At 50.2% G+C, this 8,038-nt stretch overlaps 5 non-coding genes across 5 annotated transcripts; all 5 read right to left on the bottom strand.

Moving 5' to 3' along the window:
- Window positions 1–31: 31 nt before the first annotated feature.
- Window positions 32–115, bottom strand: Trnal-uaa (transfer RNA leucine (anticodon UAA)). Its single transcript has one exon. It is a non-coding gene; the product is annotated as a tRNA-Leu (tRNA).
- A 1,807-nt stretch (window positions 116–1,922) lies between these two features.
- Window positions 1,923–2,006, bottom strand: Trnal-uaa (transfer RNA leucine (anticodon UAA)). Its single transcript has one exon. It is a non-coding gene; the product is annotated as a tRNA-Leu (tRNA).
- Window positions 2,007–3,811: 1,805 nt separating this feature from the next.
- Trnal-uaa (transfer RNA leucine (anticodon UAA)) lies at window positions 3,812–3,895 on the bottom strand. Its single transcript has one exon. It is a non-coding gene; the product is annotated as a tRNA-Leu (tRNA).
- Window positions 3,896–5,701: 1,806 nt separating this feature from the next.
- Window positions 5,702–5,785, bottom strand: Trnal-uaa (transfer RNA leucine (anticodon UAA)). Its single transcript has one exon. It is a non-coding gene; the product is annotated as a tRNA-Leu (tRNA).
- Window positions 5,786–7,591: 1,806 nt separating this feature from the next.
- Trnal-uaa (transfer RNA leucine (anticodon UAA)) lies at window positions 7,592–7,675 on the bottom strand. Its single transcript has one exon. It is a non-coding gene; the product is annotated as a tRNA-Leu (tRNA).
- Window positions 7,676–8,038: the final 363 nt, after the last annotated feature.

The raw sequence follows: 8,038 nt of genomic DNA on the forward strand, positions 1-8,038 counted from the left end.
GTACGTTAGTTTCAGAATGTTCAAAATGCTTTGTCAGATGTGGGGTTCGAACCCAAGCTCCCTTACGGGAACCAGAGCTTAAATCTGGCGCCTTAGACCGCTCGGCCAATCTGACGTGCGAGGCATTCGCTCCAGTGACTTCCATCTCTATCTCAAGAACCTCGCTGCGAAATCTGTTTCTTTTTTGGTAGGATGTAATTATGTCAGTTTTAGAATATTTAAGACACAATGTCAGACGTGGCGTAGGAAACGCACCCTCCCTTTCGGGAGCCAATGTGGCGCGTTGGACCGCTTTCTTCCGTCGTTTCCAGTTTGAACTGTAACTAGCAAAACTGTATTTAGTAATAGTAACATTTTCACATTGATGCAAAGAAAACTAGATATTAACGAACGGCAAATAAGGCCGTTTCCTAGCAACAGCCACGCTGTACATTACGCACTCGTGGGAAGCCAATGAAATACTTCCTGTGAGGCTCAAACTGTCGACCTTCACTTTACAATACTTAGGCACTGCCCCGGTGGGACCGACGCATACATACTGAAACGCCTTTGGATCGTCAGTGGGTACTTCATACTAGAAATTTCATATTCGCCCTGATGTGCATTAAAGGGCAGATTCTTCAGTGAAAGTTCGTTCTGCGCTCAGTTACAGTATATCGCCCCTAGCAGCACCAGCAAAACGGGTTCAGATGTGCTCGCCTTCCACTCGGCGTTGAGCGCCTACAGCGAGATTGCCTTCGGCCTCTGGCGCCAGGAGGGAAGGCGACACATCACGGCGCAAGCAGCGCGTAGCAGAGGGCGGTGGTGGTGTGTCGGTCAGCATGGATGCTTCCCAAGTAGCTGGTCCGGGTTCGAAACCCGGACACCGCACGGAAGTTGTCTCCTTTACTCAGGAGAGTGTTTTCAACGCTCGCGATCGTCGAGTTTCCGAACTGTCGTGTTACGAATGGTTTTCCTTCGCCCCTCGTCGCGCTCCGCGTAGGCTAGTGCGGATTGCGATTCACAGCATCGTGTGTCCCCATGTGTCGACTTGTCTCGACTTTGCTCGGCTGACGCGAAAGCTGACGCTTGCAAATGGGCGTATATGTAGAGGACAGGCGCTAGAATCGACTGGAGAGACCAACTCGACAAACACACAACGGACCCTTTCATTTGACTGTGGCCGCAGCTTCGCGAATTTGGGTACCGAGAGGCAAGAGACGGGTCAGCGTGCTGGACCGTATCATTACCGCGCAGCAACACCGAAAACTAAGGGAAAAGGCAAAATTAAAGAATCCAACAGCACGCAGACATCCTAGTTAGTCACCGAGCCGTGTACTAAGCACGCAAAAATGCTGCTTAACTTCGGTGATCGGACGAGAACCCGTGTCGTCAGCGTGGCACAGAAGTCGGCGAGAACGTTTCCAGACGTGTGGGACATCTTAGTCCTTGTACAGATCACTTGAGATTTGCCTGGCAGTCTCTCGCGCTGCCTTTTAGGGAAGCAATATGGAATAGCCCTTGGTGGGACGTAACCCACAGCCTTCCCGTTATTAGCATGACACACTAACTTAGTGAGCTTACTGCCCACGCAATACGGCCGCTTCAGAACTCCAGTACCTGAACCACCGTTTCATCTATCTTTATTAAGGCCCTACGATTCATTTAAACACGTATGTGTTGCTGTTGAGGTTTTCTCGCTGTCGCTTGGAACCCAGAGCCACAACACAACGACAACGGAAACGTCCGTGAGAAGAGCTAAACCTCGACACAGGAAAAGTATGTTCCGCTATTTCTTTCCGACCGCTCGGGCTATCGGACGTGCGACGCCTGCACCGCTGTCACTGTCGTCTCTAGTAAAATCTGCATGGCGTGTTTCTGCGTAATTTACTTGTTCTATAAGATGAAGGGAGTACGTTAGTTTCAGAATGTTCAAAATGCTTTGTCAGATGTGGGGTTCGAACCCAAGCTCCCTTACGGGAACCAGAGCTTAAATCTGGCGCCTTAGACCGCTCGGCCAATCTGACGTGCGAGGCATTCGCTCCAGTGACTTCCATCTCTATCTCAAGAACCTCGCTGCGAAATCTGTTTCTTTTTTGGTAGGATGTAATTATGTCAGTTTTAGAATATTTAAGACACAATGTCAGACGTGGCGTAGGAAACGCACCCTCCCTTTCGGGAGCCAATGTGGCGCGTTGGACCGCTTTCTTCCGTCGTTTCCAGTTTGAACTGTAACTAGCAAAACTGTATTTAGTAATAGTAACATTTTCACATTGATGCAAAGAAAACTAGATATTAACGAACGGCAAATAAGGCCGTTTCCTAGCAACAGCCACGCTGTACATTACGCACTCGTGGGAAGCCAATGAAATACTTCCTGTGAGGCTCAAACTGTCGACCTTCACTTTACAATACTTAGGCACTGCCCCGGTGGGACCGACGCATACATACTGAAACGCCTTTGGATCGTCAGTGGGTACTTCATACTAGAAATTTCATATTCGCCCTGATGTGCATTAAAGGGCAGATTCTTCAGTGAAAGTTCGTTCTGCGCTCAGTTACAGTATATCGCCCTAGCAGCACCAGCAAAACGGGTTCAGATGTGCTCGCCTTCCACTCGGCGTTGAGCGCCTACAGCGAGATTGCCTTCGGCCTCTGGCGCCAGGAGGGAAGGCGACACATCACGGCGCAAGCAGCGCGTAGCAGAGGGCGGTGGTGGTGTGTCGGTCAGCATGGATGCTTCCCAAGTAGCTGGTCCGGGTTCGAAACCCGGACACCGCACGGAAGTTGTCTCCTTTACTCAGGAGAGTGTTTTCACGCTCGCGATCGTCGAGTTTCCGAACTGTCGTGTTACGAATGGTTTTCCTTCGCCCCTCGTCGCGCTCCGCGTAGGCTAGTGCGGATTGCGATTCACAGCATCGTGTGTCCCCATGTGTCGACTTGTCTCGACTTTGCTCGGCTGACGCGAAAGCTGACGCTTGCAAATGGGCGTATATGTAGAGGACAGGCGCTAGAATCGACTGGGAGAGACCAACTCGACAAACACACAACGGACCCTTTCATTTGACTGTGGCCGCAGCTTCGCGAATTTGGGTACCGAGAGGCAAGAGACGGGTCAGCGTGCTGGACCGTATCATTACCGCGCAGCAACACCGAAAACTAAGGGAAAAGGCAAAATTAAAGAATCCAACAGCACGCAGACATCCTAGTTAGTCACCGAGCCGTGTACTAAGCACGCAAAAATGCTGCTTACCTTCGGTGATCGGACGAGAACCCGTGTCGTCAGCGTGGCACAGAAGTCGGCGAGAACGTTTCCAGACGTGTGGACATCTTAGTCCTTGTACAGATCACTTGAGATTTGCCTGGCAGTCTCTCGCGCTGCCTTTTAGGGAAGCAATATGGAATAGCCCTTGGTGGGACGTAACCCACAGCCTTCCCGTTATTAGCATGACACACTAACTTAGTGAGCTTACTGCCCACGCAATACGGCCGCTTCAGAACTCCAGTACCTGAACCACCGTTTCATCTATCTTTATTAAGGCCCTACGATTCATTTAAACACGTATGTGTTGCTGTTGAGGTTTTCTCGCTGTCGCTTGGAACCCAGAGCCACAACACAACGACAACGGAAACGTCCGTGAGAAGAGCTAAACCTCGACACAGGAAAAGTATGTTCCGCTATTTCTTTCCGACCGCTCGGGCTATCGGACGTGCGACGCCTGCACCGCTGTCACTGTCGTCTCTAGTAAAATCTGCATGGCGTGTTTCTGCGTAATTTACTTGTTCTATAAGATGAAGGGAGTACGTTAGTTTCAGAATGTTCAAAATGCTTTGTCAGATGTGGGGTTCGAACCCAAGCTCCCTTACGGGAACCAGAGCTTAAATCTGGCGCCTTAGACCGCTCGGCCAATCTGACGTGCGAGGCATTCGCTCCAGTGACTTCCATCTCTATCTCAAGAACCTCGCTGCGAAATCTGTTTCTTTTTTGGTAGGATGTAATTATGTCAGTTTTAGAATATTTAAGACACAATGTCAGACGTGGCGTAGGAAACGCACCCTCCCTTTCGGGAGCCAATGTGGCGCGTTGGACCGCTTTCTTCCGTCGTTTCCAGTTTGAACTGTAACTAGCAAAACTGTATTTAGTAATAGTAACATTTTCACATTGATGCAAAGAAAACTAGATATTAACGAACGGCAAATAAGGCCGTTTCCTAGCAACAGCCACGCTGTACATTACGCACTCGTGGGAAGCCAATGAAATACTTCCTGTGAGGCTCAAACTGTCGACCTTCACTTTACAATACTTAGGCACTGCCCCGGTGGGACCGACGCATACATACTGAAACGCCTTTGGATCGTCAGTGGGTACTTCATACTAGAAATTTCATATTCGCCCTGATGTGCATTAAAGGGCAGATTCTTCAGTGAAAGTTCGTTCTGCGCTCAGTTACAGTATATCGCCCTAGCAGCACCAGCAAAACGGGTTCAGATGTGCTCGCCTTCCACTCGGCGTTGAGCGCCTACAGCGAGATTGCCTTCGGCCTCTGGCGCCAGGAGGGAAGGCGACACATCACGGCGCAAGCAGCGCGTAGCAGAGGGCGGTGGTGGTGTGTCGGTCAGCATGGATGCTTCCCAAGTAGCTGGTCCGGGTTCGAAACCCGGACACCGCACGGAAGTTGTCTCCTTTACTCAGGAGAGTGTTTTCAACGCTCGCGATCGTCGAGTTTCCGAACTGTCGTGTTACGAATGGTTTTCCTTCGCCCCTCGTCGCGCTCCGCGTAGGCTAGTGCGGATTGCGATTCACAGCATCGTGTGTCCCCATGTGTCGACTTGTCTCGACTTTGCTCGGCTGACGCGAAAGCTGACGCTTGCAAATGGGCGTATATGTAGAGGACAGGCGCTAGAATCGACTGGGAGAGACCAACTCGACAAACACACAACGGACCCTTTCATTTGACTGTGGCCGCAGCTTCGCGAATTTGGGTACCGAGAGGCAAGAGACGGGTCAGCGTGCTGGACCGTATCATTACCGCGCAGCAACACCGAAAACTAAGGGAAAAGGCAAAATTAAAGAATCCAACAGCACGCAGACATCCTAGTTAGTCACCGAGCCGTGTACTAAGCACGCAAAAATGCTGCTTAACTTCGGTGATCGGACGAGAACCCGTGTCGTCAGCGTGGCACAGAAGTCGGCGAGAACGTTTCCAGACGTGTGGACATCTTAGTCCTTGTACAGATCACTTGAGATTTGCCTGGCAGTCTCTCGCGCTGCCTTTTAGGGAAGCAATATGGAATAGCCCTTGGTGGGACGTAACCCACAGCCTTCCCGTTATTAGCATGACACACTAACTTAGTGAGCTTACTGCCCACGCAATACGGCCGCTTCAGAACTCCAGTACCTGAACCACCGTTTCATCTATCTTTATTAAGGCCCTACGATTCATTTAAACACGTATGTGTTGCTGTTGAGGTTTTCTCGCTGTCGCTTGGAACCCAGAGCCACAACACAACGACAACGGAAACGTCCGTGAGAAGAGCTAAACCTCGACACAGGAAAAGTATGTTCCGCTATTTCTTTCCGACCGCTCGGGCTATCGGACGTGCGACGCCTGCACCGCTGTCACTGTCGTCTCTAGTAAAATCTGCATGGCGTGTTTCTGCGTAATTTACTTGTTCTATAAGATGAAGGGAGTACGTTAGTTTCAGAATGTTCAAAATGCTTTGTCAGATGTGGGGTTCGAACCCAAGTTCCCTTACGGGAACCAGAGCTTAAATCTGGCGCCTTAGACCGCTCGGCCAATCTGACGTGCGAGGCATTCGCTCCAGTGACTTCCATCTCTATCTCAAGAACCTCGCTGCGAAATCTGTTTCTTTTTTGGTAGGATGTAATTATGTCAGTTTTAGAATATTTAAGACACAATGTCAGACGTGGCGTAGGGAACGCACCCTCCCTTTCGGGAGCCAATGTGGCGCGTTGGACCGCTTTCTTCCGTCGTTTCCAGTTTGAACTGTAACTAGCAAAACTGTATTTAGTAATAGTAACATTTTCACATTGATGCAAAGAAAACTAGATATTAACGAACGGCAAATAAGGCCGTTTCCTAGCAACAGCCACGCTGTACATTACGCACTCGTGGGAAGCCAATGAAATACTTCCTGTGAGGCTCAAACTGTCGACCTTCACTTTACAATACTTAGGCACTGCCCCGGTGGGACCGACGCATACATACTGAAACGCCTTTGGATCGTCAGTGGGTACTTCATACTAGAAATTTCATATTCGCCCTGATGTGCATTAAAGGGCAGATTCTTCAGTGAAAGTTCGTTCTGCGCTCAGTTACAGTATATCGCCCTAGCAGCACCAGCAAAACGGGTTCAGATGTGCTCGCCTTCCACTCGGCGTTGAGCGCCTACAGCGAGATTGCCTTCGGCCTCTGGCGCCAGGAGGGAAGGCGACACATCACGGCGCAAGCAGCGCGTAGCAGAGGGCGGTGGTGGTGTGTCGGTCAGCATGGATGCTTCCCAAGTAGCTGGTCCGGGTTCGAAACCCGGACACCGCACGGAAGTTGTCTCCTTTACTCAGGAGAGTGTTTTCAACGCTCGCGATCGTCGAGTTTCCGAACTGTCGTGTTACGAATGGTTTTCCTTCGCCCCTCGTCGCGCTCCGCGTAGGCTAGTGCGGATTGCGATTCACAGCATCGTGTGTCCCCATGTGTCGACTTGTCTCGACTTTGCTCGGCTGACGCGAAAGCTGACGCTTGCAAATGGGCGTATATGTAGAGGACAGGCGCTAGAATCGACTGGGAGAGACCAACTCGACAAACACACAACGGACCCTTTCATTTGACTGTGGCCGCAGCTTCGCGAATTTGGGTACCGAGAGGCAAGAGACGGGTCAGCGTGCTGGACCGTATCATTACCGCGCAGCAACACCGAAAACTAAGGGAAAAGGCAAAATTAAAGAATCCAACAGCACGCAGACATCCTAGTTAGTCACCGAGCCGTGTACTAAGCACGCAAAAATGCTGCTTAACTTCGGTGATCGGACGAGAACCCGTGTCGTCAGCGTGGCACAGAAGTCGGCGAGAACGTTTCCAGACGTGTGGACATCTTAGTCCTTGTACAGATCACTTGAGATTTGCCTGGCAGTCTCTCGCGCTGCCTTTTAGGGAAGCAATATGGAATAGCCCTTGGTGGGACGTAACCCACAGCCTTCCCGTTATTAGCATGACACACTAACTTAGTGAGCTTACTGCCCACGCAATACGGCCGCTTCAGAACTCCAGTACCTGAACCACCGTTTCATCTATCTTTATTAAGGCCCTACGATTCATTTAAACACGTATGTGTTGCTGTTGAGGTTTTCTCGCTGTCGCTTGGAACCCAGAGCCACAACACAACGACAACGGAAACGTCCGTGAGAAGAGCTAAACCTCGACACAGGAAAAGTATGTTCCGCTATTTCTTTCCGACCGCTCGGGCTATCGGACGTGCGACGCCTGCACCGCTGTCACTGTCGTCTCTAGTAAAATCTGCATGGCGTGTTTCTGCGTAATTTACTTGTTCTATAAGATGAAGGGAGTACGTTAGTTTCAGAATGTTCAAAATGCTTTGTCAGATGTGGGGTTCGAACCCAAGCTCCCTTACGGGAACCAGAGCTTAAATCTGGCGCCTTAGACCGCTCGGCCAATCTGACGTGCGAGGCATTCGCTCCAGTGACTTCCATCTCTATCTCAAGAACCTCGCTGCGAAATCTGTTTCTTTTTTGGTAGGATGTAATTATGTCAGTTTTAGAATATTTAAGACACAATGTCAGACGTGGCGTAGGAAACGCACCCTCCCTTTCGGGAGCCAATGTGGCGCGTTGGACCGCTTTCTTCCGTCGTTTCCAGTTTGAACTGTAACTAGCAAAACTGTATTTAGTAATAGTAACATTTTCACATTGATGCAAAGAAAACTAGATATTAACGAACGGCAAATAAGGCCGTTTCCTAGCAACAGCCACGCTGTACATTACGCACTCGTGGGAAGCCAATGAAATACTTCCTGTGAGGCTCAA

The sequence above is a fragment of the Schistocerca cancellata genome, unplaced genomic scaffold (assembly GCF_023864275.1).
Source record: "Schistocerca cancellata isolate TAMUIC-IGC-003103 unplaced genomic scaffold, iqSchCanc2.1 HiC_scaffold_316, whole genome shotgun sequence".
NCBI classification, from domain to species: Eukaryota; Metazoa; Arthropoda; class Insecta; order Orthoptera; family Acrididae; genus Schistocerca; species Schistocerca cancellata.